This window comes from Phyllobates terribilis, unplaced genomic scaffold (genome assembly GCF_046119375.1).
Source record: "Phyllobates terribilis strain yellow unplaced genomic scaffold, ASM4611937v1 Scaffold_2__4_contigs__length_985480577, whole genome shotgun sequence".
Taxonomy (NCBI): domain Eukaryota; kingdom Metazoa; phylum Chordata; class Amphibia; order Anura; family Dendrobatidae; genus Phyllobates; species Phyllobates terribilis.
The window spans coordinates 484,917,933-484,935,023 of record NW_027362762.1 but is presented as its reverse complement, the minus strand read 5'-3'; positions in this window follow the sequence as shown (position 1 = coordinate 484,935,023).

Below are 17,091 nucleotides of genomic sequence, written 5' to 3'. Positions count from 1 at the left end.
TAAAAACTTTATTCTAGGTGATGTTACATTTTCACATAGGACCCCTTGTTCGAAAGGAGCTTCTGAACTCTCTCGTCCATTGAATTTGTCAGGTTTTGGATGGTTTCTGCTTCAATTGTTTTGCATGAGGACAGAATACCCTCCCAGAGCTGTTGCTTAGATGTGAACTGCCTCCCGCCATCATAGACACTCCTTTTGATGATGCTCCAGAGGTTCTGAATGGGGTAGAGGTCAGGGGAGCATGGGGGTCACACCATAAGTTTGTCCCCTTTTATGCCCATATCAGCCAGAGATGCAGATGTTTCATGTGCAGCATGAGATGGTGCATTATCATGCAAAAAAATGATCTTGCTGTGAAATACACGGTTCTTCTTCTTGAACCATGGCAGGAAGTGCTGTTTGAGAAAATCCACATACATTATGGAGTTCATCTTTAGCGCCTTCAGGGATCCTAAAGGGGCCGACAATCTCTCTCCCCATGATTCCAGCCCAAAACATTACTCCACCTCCTCCTTGTTGGCGCTGTAGCCGTGTTTGCATGGGGTTTCCATCAACCAGCCATCCTCCACTCCATCCATCTGGACCATCGAGCGCTGCACGGCACTCATCCGTGAACAAAACAGTTTTGAAATCAGTCTTCATGTAATGTTTGGCCCACTGGAGCCGTTTCTGCTTGTGTGAAGTGGATAGAGGAGGTCGACAGGATGGCGTATGCACAGCTGCAAACCTCTGAAGGACCCTGCATCTTGTTGTTCGGGGGACGTTGGAAGCACCAGCAGCTTCAAAAACTTGTCTGCTGCTATGACAAGGCTTTTTTGCCGCTGCTCTTTTAACCTGACGTAATTGCCTGTAGGAAAGAGTCCTCAATTTGCCCTTATCAGCACGCACACGTGTGTACTGTGAATCAGCTACATACTTCTTGATTGCCAAGACACTTCATTCTGATCATCGCACAATGTTGATTGTAGTCATGCCTTGACCTAAACACTCCACAATTTGTTGCTTCTCAGCAGCCGACACATCCTTTTTCTTTCCCATTTTGGCAGAAAATGTAGGCTGCTTAATAATGTGAGACAGCCTTCTTAAGTAGTCTTGCCTTTCATTGGACACACCTGCCAAACTAATTAGCACAGGTGTCTGCAATTGCTTACAGTGATATAAAGAGCCCTGACACACATCACCATCAATGAGTTTAACTGACAAACAAACAAATTCTTCCCTTATCACTCCTAAACACTTTTTGCATAATAATTTGGAACACAGTGTACATGTGCTTTTCCACAAAACACCAGTGGTTCACGTAGTGAATCTTACAGTTCTAACTTGCCAACCGTGGACTGTATGGAGTTGTTCAATAAAGGGCCCAAAATTAAGATAACATAGATGGGAGAGGTCTCTATGAATAGGAATTCCTAAGTATTTGATACCCTGTGAGGGCCAGGCAAAGGGAAAGTTGGACTGGATGGAATCCTATATGGATTTGGGGAGGGAGACATCGAGGGCCTCAGACTTCACTGCATTGATTTTAAAATTTGACCATGTAACAAAGTGATCTATTTCAGCCATAACAGCATGGATGGATATATGTGATTGAGTGATATATACTAGGACATCATCAGCAAATAGAGAGCACTTGTACTCGGTGCCTCCCACCTCAATCCACCTAATATTGGGGTTATGGCGAATTGATGAGAGCAGGTGATCCATCACTAGGATGTATAAGAGAGGGGACAGAGGACATCCCTGCCTTGTCCCATTGGTGATTGTGAAAGGTGATGAAAATGTTCTGACGCACCCCCTGGGCCTTGGGACACCCTGAGCCGGACCCTTTTTGGTGGATGCTGGTGGTTGTAGTCTTCGTGGCGGCGACCCGGTTCCATGGCTCAGGGTGGTAAAACCAGTGGCGGAACTATTTATGTGGTTTTGATGTTTAAATGTCCGACTACGCCACCCGTGGATTGCGGTCAGAGTGAACCGCCGCTGCAGGGCAGACCGCTGAGGCTGGTGTTGTGGGTGCAGCAGAGCGTAGCATAACTCCCCACGGGAGGAGTATAGCCTCAGGGCAGTGTATGCAGAGGATGGGGGTGATGGTGCAGGGCAGCAGCAGTAATGACACGGAGTCAGTGATGCAGTCCAGGGCCTTTACTCACAGTTCTTATTATCCAGACCACGTCTGCAGGTAACGGCTGCCCACGTCGTACTGTGCTCACCAGGTGAGGGGCGCAGACAACTCCCAGATAACTTTGGAGCGCTTCACAGGACCCCCTTTGTGTGTCCTTTGTCTGGCTTTTCTTACCAACCCTTCTGTCCGGCTGCCTCGGGCCTCCTCTTGGTAAACTTGGTGCCAGTTTCCCTGACCCTATGTGGTGCCTTCCTAGCGGGTGTAGCGAGGGGCTGCGCCACATAAAATGTCACAGCCTCCGGTTTCTAGCTGAGGGTCGTTTCCTGCCTCCACTAGTTTCGGGGACCGGTCTCCCCCTTTGGCCTGACCCCTCCACGCAGGTGGATTCGGGCGTGCGGTGGAGACTCGCCCGTCCGCACCCCTGGGATCCCTTCATTCCTCGGTCCTGGAGCCTTCTCCGCTCCTCTTCCTTCCTTCTCCCTCTTGCAGGCCTGGGCCTCTGTTACTAGGCCCGCCTCCGGAGCAGAGCTCATGCAGAGCCCCTGCTCCCTGCCACTTCTGCTCAGACTTCTCTGCACTGAACTAAGATGGTGCCCACCTTTTATACTCCCTTCTCAATGCACCCAGGAACTGCTTCCTCCCTGCTCCTGCACTACAGGGTTCCCCTTCCTCAGTGTTCCCTACCCCCACTCCAGCCAGGGACAGGGACTGTCTTGCCCATCTCAGAGGCATATTGGTCGCCCTGCCCCACGGCAATGTGGTGTAATGCATGCAGGTGTCAGGTCCTGATCCACACTCCATCCTTACCTGAGAGTGAGATATCACACCTCTGGGTGAGGTGCAATACGTCTGTAGCAACCGAGCCCTCAGGGTGCTACAGTTCCATTTATCTTCAGCGTAGGTGACGTATTGTGATACAGGGCCGTGATTTTGGCTATAAAAGGGTCCCCAAGACCCCTACCCCAAGCTTTTTAAGAGAATCATATATGGCGTGCCAGGAGACTCTATGGAATGCTTTCTCTGCATCCAACGAGAGTATCTAATTACAAATTTTTAACTGCATCTAGCCCAGGAAATACTTTGTGCCTAGTAGCAGTGTCTGCTAGTCAGCGGATTATCCCGGCTGTTAAGCAAGCTACACCACCTGTAGTTTGGACACTTAATTTTTTCAAAGGAAATGCTTCGGGACCACAGGATACTCAGTGAAGAGCATCAGGAGGCACCCCAAGGCATAGGGGCTGGGACTGGCAGTAGGATGCCTTGCTGTGGACAGCCGAGCTCGATCCTTATAAAAGCTTTTTAACTGCAGCAGCTTTAGTGGACGCTACTGGAGCTGGAATTACGCGGCTGCTGGCATGAGACTTGCCCTCCAATAGATCCTTGTAAATGGATTTAAAGTGTATTCATTCAAATTAGAGAGACAATTTAAATTAAAAAGCTTAGAGCTGCCTCCACCATAGGGGGGCTCGCTCGACCCACCAGCGGACAGGCACCAGTATTGGGAGAGGGGGGCTGGCCGTCAGGGTTCACCGTGGCTCTGGCACAAACCCGGCGACACGGAGGTGGCACGGGCAGGAGCGGACTGAACGTGTCGGCTTCTCACTTTTTGGATTTTAGAAGGGCATGACATGCCTATATCTGTGTCTCCCCCTCCTTTTACTCCTCCACCTCTTTTCTTTTCGCATGACTATATGTACTTGTCACTTTTCCATGTGTTAGTTGTGTCTTCTGAGCAGTTGGACACCTTTGAAGGTGTTTTCTATGTGTTTCTATGTGTTTTTGTTTGCCTGCCATTGGTTTTAACGGTGTTCGAAGGTGTTCGACGAACAGTTCGACGAACAGTTCGGCGAACACACGGGTGTTCGACGAACCGAACCGAACTCGAACACTACGGGGGTGGCTCTACACTAATATTAACTCCTCCAGGGAGGTTGGAATCTCTCTGGTAGATAAAGCATCTTTAATATGCCCAGCCAGACCCTTCCAGAACACCGGGATAAGCGACCGCTCAGTCCAATCCAGTTCAGCCGCCAAGGTTCTGAACAGGACGCATAGTGACTGGCGGTGGCCGAACCCTGGACCAACGCAAGGAGCTTAAGAGCCGTATCATGCGTGACCTGAGGGCCCAGGAAAACACTTTTTAGAGTCTTAAGGAAGAGACCCACATTTACTACCACCGGGTCGTTCCGCTCCCATAGAGGAGTAGCCCACTCCAGAGCCCTGTGAGACAGCAATGAGATGATATATCCCACTTTGGCTCTTTCGGAGGGGAACCGTGCCTCCATCATCTCCAAGTGAATGGAGCATACATTTATAAAACCCCAACAGAGTTTACTATCGCCAGAAAATTTTTCCGGGAGTGCAAACCGGGGTAATGGGGCACTTGCAGTGTTGGCAGCCGAGTTTATCATGTTGGCTGCTAGAGAAGCCGCCTGGGTAGCTACTGCAGTGGTATCAGCAACCGGGACCGCCTGTTCCAGAGACCTGAGTCTGGTCTCCAGTTGCTGTATATAACGCTGCAGCTGCTGGTTGTCGGCCATGTTCGGCAAGACCCTGGCGCTCAGATGCTGTTAAGGGGAGCGGTTGCAGACAACTTTATTTAATGGAACGCAACCGACCCCGGGGTCCGCGATGCAGCCTAGAGGACTGCTGCCGAACACTCTCCGGGTGGAAAGGCAAACGACAACTAAATGATAAACCCCTCCGTGTTAACTTCACACCGGACAGGGTATAGCGATACGCTCTATCTCCGTTTACTGCACGGAGGAGAGTGACCGGCGACGCACCTAACAATTATCTTAGCCCTTCGTGTTAACGCACACGGAAGGGTAAGACGGTTCGCACAATCTCCAAGAACCGCAGGAAGACGTGCGACCGTGGGAACAGCAGTAGCCCTGTCTTTGATACAGGCGCTACGCTATGGGGATTGGCGCTAAAGCAGTTTACACAATCTCCAAGAACCGCAGGGAGACGTGTGATTGGACTATGAGCAGTAGCCCTGTCTTCGGTACAGGCGCTATGGCTCTTCAAGGAGCCCAGAGTAAGCGTGCACACCACAAACAGCTAGCTCAAATGATCTGAGTGCGCCGCCATGTTTGTGGGCGGGCCTTTTAAAGATTAAGCCCTGCCCCACTGTCGCACCATTGGTGACGACACCCGTGACCAATCAGGCGGTGCCAGGTCACTGGGTCAGGTTGGTGCCAACCCACCAATCATGATCCGCCAGGTCACGGACATGCTCAGTGCGGCAAATCCTGGACTTAGATTCCTCAAGCCCTGTCTCCCTCTGCAACCCAGGCTTAACATTGCTAGGCACAACTACCTGGGAATCATAGAATCATAGAATCATAGAATGGTAGAGTTGGAAGGGACCTCCTGGGTCATCTGGTCCAACCCCCTGCTCAAAGCAGGATTCACTAGATCATCTCAGACAGTTGTCTGTCCAGCCTCTGTTTGAAGACGTCCATTGAAGGGGAACTCACCACTTCTCGTGGCAGCCTGTTCCACTCATTAATCACCCTAACTGTCAAAAAGTTTTTTCTAATATCTAATCTGTGTCTCCTCCCATTTAGTTTCATCCCATTGCTTCTAGTCTTTCCTTGTGCAAATGAGAATAAAGATGATCCTTCTACAATGTGACAGCCCTTGACATATTTGTAGACAGCTATTAAGTCTCCTCTCAGTCTTCTTTTTTGCAAGCTAAACATTCCCAAATCCTGCAACCGTTCCTCATAGGACATGGTTTGCAGACCAGTCACCATTCTGGTCGCTCTTCTCTGAACTTGCTCCAGTTTGTCTATGTCTTTTTTAAAATGTGGTGCCCAAAACTGTACACAGTATTCCAGATGAGGTCTGACCAAAGAGGAGTAAAGACCGATAATGACTTCACGTGATCTAGACTGTATGCTTCTGTTAATACATCCCAGAATTGTATTTGCCTTTTTTGCTGCTGCATCACACTGTTGACTCATGTTCAGTCTATGATCTATTAGTATACCTAAGTCTTTTTCACATGTACTGTTGCTTAGCTCTATTCCTCCCATTCTGTATATGCTTTTTTCATTTTTATTGCCCAGATGTAGTACTTTGCATTTTTCCCTGTTAAAAACCATTCTGTTGGTTGCTGCCCACTGCTCCAGTTTATTTAGGTCTTTTTGAATCCTCTCTCTCTCTTCTCTAGTATTAGCTATCCCTCCTAGCTTTGTGTCATCAGCAAATTTAATCAGTTTACCCTCAATTCCTTCATCTAAATCATTGATAAAGATGTTGAACAATACAGGTCCCAGGACGGAGCCCTGTGGTACCCCACTTGAGACATTCATCCAGCTGGATGTGAAGCCATTTACAACCACCCTTTGAGTCCGATCACTAAGCCAGTTATGAATCCACCTAACAGTTGCCTGGTCCATTGCATACTTGGTCATTTTTTCAATAAGGATGATGTGAGATACTTTGTCAAATGCTTTGCTGAAGTCAAGATATACTATATCTACAGCATTTCCCTGATCCACCCAGTCAGTGATTCTGTCATAGAAGGAAATTAAGTTAGTCTGACATGACTTGTTAGTTACAAACCCATGCTGACTCTGGTTAATCACTTCATTCTTATCCATGTACTTACATACATGTTGTTTAATAATTTGTTCAAAGATCTTTCCTGGTATAGAAGTCAGACTCACCGGCCTATAGTTCCCTGGGTCCACCTTCTTCCCCTTTTTGAAGATAGGAACAACATTTGCTCTTCTCCAGTCTTCTGGGACTTCTCCTGTTCTCCAAGAATTTTCAAAGATTATGGAGAGTGGTTCTAAAATTTCTTCTACAATCTCCTTCAGTACTCTGGGGTGTAATTCATCTGGACCTGGAGACTTGAACTCATTTATGTTAGCTAAATATTCCCTCACAATCTTTCTGTTTACTGATAACTTGGATTCCTCTATTCCTTTAAAAGGACAGTGAAGATCAGTTGATGTTACATTTTCTTTCTGAGAGAAAACAGATAGGAATTAAAAAGTTCGGCCTTCTCAACATCCTCTCTTACCATTTCTCCATTTTCATCCTGTAAAAATCCTATAGCATCTTTGACTTTTCTTTTACTTTTGACATACCCCCAAAATCCTTTTTTATTGCTTTTGACATCTCTTGCAAGCCTTAATTCATTGTCAGCTTTAGCTAACCTGATACGTGCCCTGCAGGATCTGCAGACTGCATTATAATCTTCTTTAGATATGCCTCCCTCTTTCCATTTAATAAACATTTCTTTCTTTCTTTTTAGCATGTGTTTAAGTTCTGTGTTCATCCATCCTGGTTTCCTTAAATGCTTCCCATTCTTCCTACTTTTCGGGATTGTTAACGATTGTGCTTTGAGAATCTCATTTTTAAAAATTTCCCATCCTTCCTGGACATTTTTGTCCTTAAGGACATCCAGCCATTGGATCCCTCCTATTCTCTTTCTGAGTCTGTTAAAATCTGCCTTTCTAAAATCTAACCTTGAAGTTTGAGTCTTCACATGTCTTCCTCCTCTAGTTATCCAAAATTCTATAATAGCATGATCGCTGCCTCCTAGGGTCCCAGCCACCTTTACCTCCTCAACCATTTCCTCCCTGTTTATAAGAATTAGATCCAAAGTAGCAGATCCCCTTGTTTTCTCCCCTACCTTTTGGAAGATAAAGTTGTCAGCAAGAGAGGATAAGAATTTGCTTGACCTGTTAGTTTTACTTGAGAGAGATTCCCATCAGCCTTGGCTGGACTGAAATGGGAGACCACAGAAGGTCCTGCACCCATTTTGAATCCAGCACCAGACCGACGCCTAACACATGGTCTGTATGGAGTTGTTCAATAAAGGGCCCAAAATTAAGATAACATAGACGGGAGAGGTCTCTATGAATATGAATTCCTAAGTATTTGATGCCCTGTGAGGGCCAGGCAAAGGGAAAGGGAAATACTAGGACATCATCAGCAAATGCAGAGCACTTGTACTCGGTGCCTCCCACCTCAATCCACCTAATATTGGGGTTATGGCGAATTGATGATAGCAGGTGCTCAGTCACTAGGATGTATAAGAGAGGGGACAGAGGACATCCCTGCCTTGTCCCATTAGTGATTATGAAAGGTGATGAAAATGTTCCATTTATCTTCAGCCTAGGTGACGTATTGCGATACAGGGCCGTGATTTTGCCTATAAAAGGGTCCCCTAGACCCCTACCCCAAGCTTTTTAAGAGAATAATATATGGCTTGCCAGGAGACTCTATGGAATGCTTTCTCAGCATCCAACGAGAGTATCTAATTACAAATTTTTAACTGCATCTAGCCCAGGAAATACTTTGTGCCTAGTAGCAGTGTCTGATAGTCAGTGGATTATCCCAGCTGTTAAGCAAGCTACACCACCTGTAGTTTAGACACTTAATTTTTTCAAAGGAAATGGGACACTCAGTGAAGAGCATCGGGGAGGCACCCCAAGGCACAGGGGCGCCGGCCGCGACCAATCAGTGAATCGTATTTCTGAGGACAGGGCAGCGGCGTTGCCTGTGCGGGTACTTCCACTGCAAAGAGCCGGGAAATGGTCGGCTGCTCGCAGCTGAAGTATCCCGACCGGCGGCGCCGCTCACCGGTCCTCCCTTCACACTTGCCGTCGGGAGATCAGCGAGCCAAGCCACTGATCTCCCGACGGTAGCCGCATGGAGGTCAGCGGCGCCGCCCGTCGGGGTACTTGTGCTACCAGCAGGCGGGAGATGAGCGGCTAGTGCCGCTCATCTCCCGGCTGCATCAGCGCTGACCTCCGTCCGGCAGATGAGCCGCTAACGGCCGCCATCTTTTTCAGAAATCCCGCGTCGCTGATTGGCCACGGCCGGACCAATCAGCGACGCGGGATTTCCTGGACAGACAGACAGACAGACAGACGGGATAAGACGATTATATATATTAGATGTTGTATGTAATTTTTAATAATACAAAATATAGGGTGTTAGATAACAATATATCCTATTAAGTATTATGATTATAGGATTCGCAAGTTCTTATACTGCGAATCCTATATGTTTCATTAGGTACTAATTTATAAAAATCCTGTTTATTCTATTGGGCATAAATGAACTCAAGGGGTTAATATAGAGATATCACTCTGTATTTAGCTTGGCCCCTCTGAAGTAATTGTATACCTGGTCAAATGTATATAAGGATCATTTGTTTGCTGCTTGTCACACCTGATAAAGGTGGCTTTGTCCACCAAAACGCGTTGTGTGCATTAATAAATCAGTCATTTTAATAAATCAGTCATTTTAATTAATTTTTGCCCTGTTATTGGCGCTCTGATAGCGCTATTCACATTCACTGATTGCAGTATCTTAACAAGACGGTTTTAATGCCCCTTGGAAGAGACGTGGAGGTCACAGTAGCTTAACAAGATGGTTTTAATGCCCCTTGGAAAAGTAGTGGAGGTCACAGTAGCTTAACAAGACGGTTTTAATGACCCTTGGAAGAGACGTGGAGGTCACAGTAGCTTAACAAGATGGTTTTAATGCCCCTTGGAAAAGTGGTGGAGGTTACAGTAGCTTAACAAGACGGTTTTAATGCCCCTTGGAAAAGTGGTGGAGGTCGCAGTAGCTTAACAAGACGGTTTTAATGCCCCTTGGAAGAGACGTGGAGGTCGCAGTAGCTTAACAAGACGGTTTTAATGCCCCTTGGAAGAGATGTGGAGGTCACAGAAGTTTAACAAGACGGTTTTAATGCCCCTTGGAAAAGTGGTGGAGGTCACAGTAGCTTAACAAGACAGCTTTAATGCCCCTTGGAAAAGTGGTGGAGGTCACAGTAGCTTACCAAGATGGTTTTAATGCCCCTTGGAAAAGTTGTGGAGGTCACAGTAGCTTAACAAGACGGTTTTAATGACCCTTACAAGAGCCATGCAGTACAGCATCTTAAAAACATTATTCCCATTATTGGGGAGTGGGTCTCCCATAGTCTTTGCTTATGCCTTCCAAGCAAAAGCTGCCAAAAATAAGGACGGAGGAACTTGCAATAATGGAAACACGGACCACGGACACCCTGGTGGTATAGTGGTGGTGGAGGCTGAGGATAAGGAGAAGAGCATAAAACAGCCGAAATGAGGAAATGAGGAACCGAAATAACACAGTGGATTTGACTTTATGTTACTCTGCTGTCATTTGGTGGTGATGAGAAGTCTGGCCCAATCCAGCCCTTGTTCATTTTGATAAGGGTCAGCTTGTCAGCATTGTCAGTTGACAGACGAGTGCGCTTATCAGTTATAATTCCCCCAGCGGCACTAAAAACACGCTCCGATAACACGCTAGCTGCAGGGCAGGCCAGGGCCTCCAAGGAGTACAGAGCGAGTTCAATCCAAGTGTCCAGCTTGGATACCTAAAAATTAAAAGGCTCAGAGGAATCACGGAGGACGCTGGTACGGTCGGCAAGGTACTCCCTAACCATCATTTGAAACTTTCCACTCCTTCTGAGAGTACCCCGCGCCTCAGGGCCTGTAAGCTGGGCGGGACTCAGAAAACTGTCCCAGAACGTTGACAGTGTTCCCCTGCCTCTGCTGGATTGGAGTTGCGTCTCTCTCGCATGTACGCCTTGGTTGGGCAACGAACTGTGACCTCTGCCGCTAGCGTGTTCAGATGGGAATTTTTTTAGCCGTTCTGCAGCAAGGGCCTTCTGGTACTGCCCCATTTTTGTAGACCTCTCCACCTCAGGAATAAGAGAGTGAAAGTTCTCCTTGTAGCGGGTGTCTAAAAGTGTCACCAACCAGTAATGACTGTCACCCAACATTTTGACAACGCGAGGGTCACGGTTAAGGCTGCGTAACATAACATCAGCCATGCGTGCCAGACTGGTAACGGGCAAGACTTCCGTGTCCTCATCAAGATGATGACTGTGCATGCTCTCCTCCTTCTCCTCCTCCCCTGTCCTCAGTCCACCCATGCTGAACCGATGGTATGACAGTTGTACAGGTACTACCATCTACAGCGCATGATACCAGCTCCTGTTCTTCCTCCTCCTCTCCCTCATTGTCCCCCAATGCACGTTGGGATGAAATGAGGCTGGGCTGTGTGTAATCGACCGCTATGACTTCTTGATCCATCTCATCATACTCTGGATGCAATGCCTCCTCTTTAATTCTCTGCAGAGAGCGTTGCAAAAGACAGACAAGTGGAATGCTGACGCTAATGATGGCGTCATTGCCACTCACCATCTTGGTGGACTCCTCAAAGTTTGTCAAGATGGTACATATGTCAGACATCCAGGTCCACTCATGAGGTCTTGTGTGGAGTCTGACCTGAATATCGACGGCCTTGTTGCAGCTGTTACTCCACAACTGCTCTCTTCTGCTCACAAATCCTTTGCAACATGTGGAGGGTAGAGTTCCAACGTGTGGGGACATCACACACCAGTCGGTGTGATGGAAGCTGCAAACGCTGCTGCAACACAGCAAGGGCGGCGGAAGCTGTAGCCGACTTGCGAAAATGAGCTGACAGGCGGCGTACTTTGACGAGCAGATATGGCAACTCGGGGTACGTTTTAAGAAACCACTGAACCACGAGGTTAAGCACATGATACGTGTGTGATCTCGCCTCGCCTCAGAGCCGCCACCAGGTTACGGCCATTGTCAAACATGACCATGCCTGGATGTAGGTTCAGCGGTCTCAGCCACAGATCTGCCTGCTCTTTCACAGCTGTCCACAACTCACAAGCAGTGTGAGGTTTATCACCTAAGCTTATGAGTTTCAGCACAGCCTGTTGCCGCTTGGCGGAGGAAGTACTGCAGTGCTTCCAGCTTGTAACAGATGTGGTGATATCTGAGTGGAGGCTAAGCATGAGGAGGAGGAGGATGATGCGCAGGAGCTGTACACTGTGGAGGCAACTCTGACTGACATAGGGCTCGCAATCCTCGGTGTGGGGAGGATGTGTTTCGTCCCAAGGTCCGACTGGGTCCCGGCTTCCACTATGTTTACCCAGTGTGCCATCAGGGAGATGTACCGTCCCTGGCCACAAGCACTTGTCCACGTGTCCGTTGTCAGGTGGACTCTCCCAGTAACTGCGTTGTTGAGGGCACGGCAGATGTTTTGGAACATGTGCTTGTGTAGTGCGGGGATGGCACACCGGGCAAAATAGTGTCGGCTGGGCACCAAGTACCAAGGGACAGCCACCGCCATAAGGTTGCGGAAGGATTCCGTCTCCACCAGCCTAAAAGGCAGCATTTCCAACGCAAGCAGTCGTGAAATGTGCGAATTTAGGATTGTGGCCTGTGGGGCGTTGGCTGCGAATTTCCGCTTTCGTTCAAAGGTCTGGGATATGGACAATTGAATGCTGCGGTGGGACGTGGACGTGGACGTTGATGCTGTTTCTTGAGAAACTGTCATAACAAGTGAAGACAGAGAGGAGGGGGCATCTTTGCCTGCAGTATGGACAGGGGATTGCCTTGCACACACAACAGGGGGTTCTATTGCATGCACAACAGCGGAAGAAGCAGTGGTGACACCCGCTGACATTGGTCGTGGACCCTGGGGTTCACCCCACAAAGTCGGGTGGTTTGCTGCCATGTGCCTGATCATGCTGGTGGTGGTCAGGCTGGTAGTTTTGTCACCCCTGCTGATGCTGGCATGGCAGGTGTTACAAATGGCCTTTTTCGGGTTATCAGCAGAGTCTTTAAAAAAATGACAGACTCTGGAAGACCTACAGGTTGTACTGGCAACGTCCCTCGTGTTGGTGTTAAGGGGAACTGTTGCCTGCCTTCTGTGTGCGGCCACCACACTGCTTCTTCCTGCCTGTTGGGATACTCTGCCTCCCTCACCCTGTGTGCTGCTGGCCTCGCTCTGCATGTCCACCTGCCACGTTGGGTCAGTTACTAGATCATCCACCACCTCCTTCTCTTCCACTTGCGCACCACGATCCTCCTCCTCACTTCCTGGCAATTGTGTCTCGTCATCGTCCACCTCTTGTGACAAATTGCCAGCGTCGACTTCCTGTGGCCGTGGCTGTTTAAATATTTGGGCATCGCTACATGGGATCTCCTCTTCCACCACTTCAAGTGGAGCAGACGAGGGGCACAAATCTGGAAATGGACCAGTGAACAGCTCTTCAGAGTGTCCAAGTGTGCGATCAGTTGCTGTCTGACGACACTCGGCAAGGTGTGAGGAAGGAGCAACAAAGTGAGGAGGAGTATGCGGTCGAGACTCACGGCTACTAAGATTTGACCGTGTGGAAGACAGACCGAAAGTGGTGGTGCCCAGGTAACTGGAAGTATTATCTGCTATCCAATTAATAACCTGTTCACCCTGATCAGGTCGCAATACTGGTGTTGTTCTGTGCTTCCCTAGTAATTCGGTCAAGAACTGGGAGTGAGAAGATGTGGCTGTTGGTTGTGGCACATTTTCACCTTGGCCACAGCCCCGTCCTCTGCATGCACCATCACCAGAACGTCCAGTTCCACATCCCATGCCACGCGACTTGCCCATTGTAAATGAAGTAAAATAGCCTACACTCGCACTATCAATGGAAAAAGGGTAATAAAAAGTAGATTAGAACCGTGGAAGAGGAAAACCACAGTTCTATTTCTCTGGCCTACACCAGACTCTTTTAAACAATCTGAACAATCAGGGAGAAACTATTACTGTTTTTCTTTACGGAAAAAATACCAAAAGCTGGATAATATAGATTTTTTACCGTGGAACGGCAAAACCACAGTTATAATTTACTGGTGTATAGCAGACTCTTTTAAACAGATATATTTGTGTCTGAACAATCAGGAGTCACAATTACTGTTTTTCTTTACGGAAAAAAATGCCAAAAGCAGGATAATACAGAGATTTGACCCATGGAACTGCAAAACCTCACTTCTATTTCTCGGGCCTACACCAGACTCTTTTAAACAGATATATTTGTGTCTGAACAATCAGGAGACATTATTACTGTTTTCCTTTACGGCAAAAAATGCCAAAAGCAGGATAATACAGAGATTTGACCCATGGAACTGCAAAACCACACTGCTATTTCTCGGGCCTACATCAGACTCTTTTAAACAGATATAATTGTGTCTGAACAATCAGGAGACACTATTACTGTTTTTCTTTGCGGAAAAAATACCAAAAGCTGGATAATAGAGATTTTTTTACCGTGGAACAGCAAAACCACAGTTATAATTTACTGGTGTATACCAGACTTTTTTAAATAGATACATTTGCGCCTGAACAGTGAGCGACACACTCAAACAGTTTTTTTTTACGACAAAAAATGCCAAACTCAGGATAATACAGAGATTTAACCCGTGGAACTGCAAAACCACACTTCTATTTCTCGGGCCTACACAAGACTATTTTAAACAGATATATTTGTGTCTGAACAATCAGGGAGACACTATTACTGTTTTTCTTTACGGCAAAAAATGCCAAAAGCAGGATAATACAGAGATTTGACCCATGGAACTGCAAAACCACACTTCTATTTCTCGGGCCTACACAAGACTATTTTAAGCAGATATATTTGTGTCTGAACAATCAGGGAGACACTATTACTGTTTTTCTTTACGGAAAAAATACCAAAAGCTGGATAATAGAGATTTCTTACCGTGGAACGGCAAAACCACAGTTATAATTTACTGGTGTATACCAGACTCTTTTAAACTGATATATTTGTGTCTGAACAATCAGGAGACACTATTACTGTTTTTCTTTACGGCAAAAAATGCCAAAAGCAGGATAATACAGAGATTTGACCCATGGAACTGCAAAACCACACTTCTATTTCTCGGGCCTACACCAGACTCTTTTAAACAGATATATTTGGGTCTGAACAATCAGGAGACACTATTACTGTTTTTCTTTACGGAAAAAATACCAAAAGCTGGATAATAGAGATTTTTTACCGTGGAACGGCAAAACCACAGTTATAATTTACTGGTGTATACCAGACTTTTTTAAATAGATATATTTGCGGCTGAACAGTGAGCGACACACTCAAACTGTTTTTTTTTAGGTAAAAATGGCCCAAAAGTGGAAAATACAGAGGTTTGAACCGTGGAACTGCAAAAGACACACTTCTATTTCTCTGGCCTACACCAGACTATTTGAAACAGATATATTTGTGTCTAAACAATCAGGGAGAAAATATTACTGTTTTTCTTTACGGAAAAAATACCGAAGGCTGGATAATAGAGATTTTTACCGTGGAACTGCAAAACCACAGTTATAATTTACTGGTGTATACCAGACTATTTTAAACAGATATATTTGTGTCTGGACAATCAGGAGACACTATTACATTTTTTTTTATGGCAAAAAATGCCAAAAAGCTGGATAATAGAGATTTTTTACTGTGGATCGGCAAAACCACAGTTATAATTTACTGGTGTATACCAGACATTTTTAAATAGATATATTTGCGGCTGAACAGTGAGCGACACACTCAAACTGTTTTTTTTAGTTAAAAATGGCCCAAAAGTGGATAATACAGAGGTTTGATCCGTGGAACTGCAAAACCACAGTTCTATTTCTCTGGCCTACACCACACTCTTTTAAACAGATATATTTGTGTCTGAACTGTCACAGACACACGTTTTTTTTTTTTGCGGGGGGGACACCAAAAGGTTAATAAGCCGGGTATTTGTACAGTGTGAAGGAGGAAAAACAAAAAAGAGGATTTAGATGAAAAAAAAGGATTTTTCCTGGCCCCCGAGAACTGGAGCTAAGTCCAGCAATTTCAGCAACAGGAGCACACAGGACTGTAGTGCAGCGTTTGCTGGTATAACCACTGCGTCTCCTATACAGCCTGCCTCCCTGCCTGCCTGATATCTGGGATGGATATTAGTCCTGAGAAGGACTGTTTGTTTGATTTTGCAGGCTTTACAGACCCTACACTAACTATTTTGCAGTATATATCTCTCCCTAAATCAGCAGCTCTGTCCCTACACTGTCTGATCCCGGCCGTCTGTGTCCAAGATGGCGGCGCCCGGTTTTAAATACTCGAGGTGACAGAAGCCATAGAAGGCAAACTCTACAAATTTTTCAATGAAACTCAGCCACAAAAAAATTATTTTTAGCCCAAATTACATGCATTAAAGTAATAAAATAATGTTCTCAAGGGTGGACATATTCTGGCATACCTAGTTCAGGCGAAAAAAAACCAATACTAAAGTGATGACTTACAGTATGTTTATATAAGGAGATTGGGTGCTCACTGTTTTTTTGGGTGGTGCTCAGGAGTAATAAGATATAGCAAAAGTCAGTAATAACTCCGGCACTCAATAATTTTTAACTTGCATAAATTCAAAATTTATTAGTAGTTGATCAGACCCATGAAAGCAGATACATAAGCGCAACGTTTTGGCCTATATTGGCCTTTTTCAAGGTATCTGTATATATACAAAAGAAAAGCAAAAAATCAGTATAACGTAAGAAAATTAAAATAATGGCATATGCAAACTCCTTTTATATATATTAAATCTTTTTACGTATATCAAAACACCAACTTAAAATATGTAGATATAACAAGAGGAATTTACAGGCAATTTCTACACATGTAATATAGTATAGCATGTAATTCATATGTATTGTACAGCAGCAGTAGGGGTTGAGGTCAAAACTCCATCAAGAAGGTCCATCAAAAATTCATCAGAAAAAAACTCATCAAAAAACATCAAAAGAAGGAGCTCTTTATCTCGAAAATATCAAAAGAATCTTCAGGAAAAAATTCTCGGTAAGATTCTCAGAAAAATTCATTAAAAAATCCATGGAAAAAAAGTTCCACTGAATAGCTCTAGTGTCTCCACAATAAAGCCTACATAGATAAAAGAGAAATGACCCAGTAGGAGGTATATATGTATAATTGTGGGTAGTGTCTACAGACCATGAGTACAGGACTAAAGAAAAGGGTGATGTCCCAAATGTGCCAGATAATAAGTTTCCATAGTATTACTAAGAATAGAAAAGTAAAGGTGTTACCTGGAGGTTAAGGGGTCCCGTCA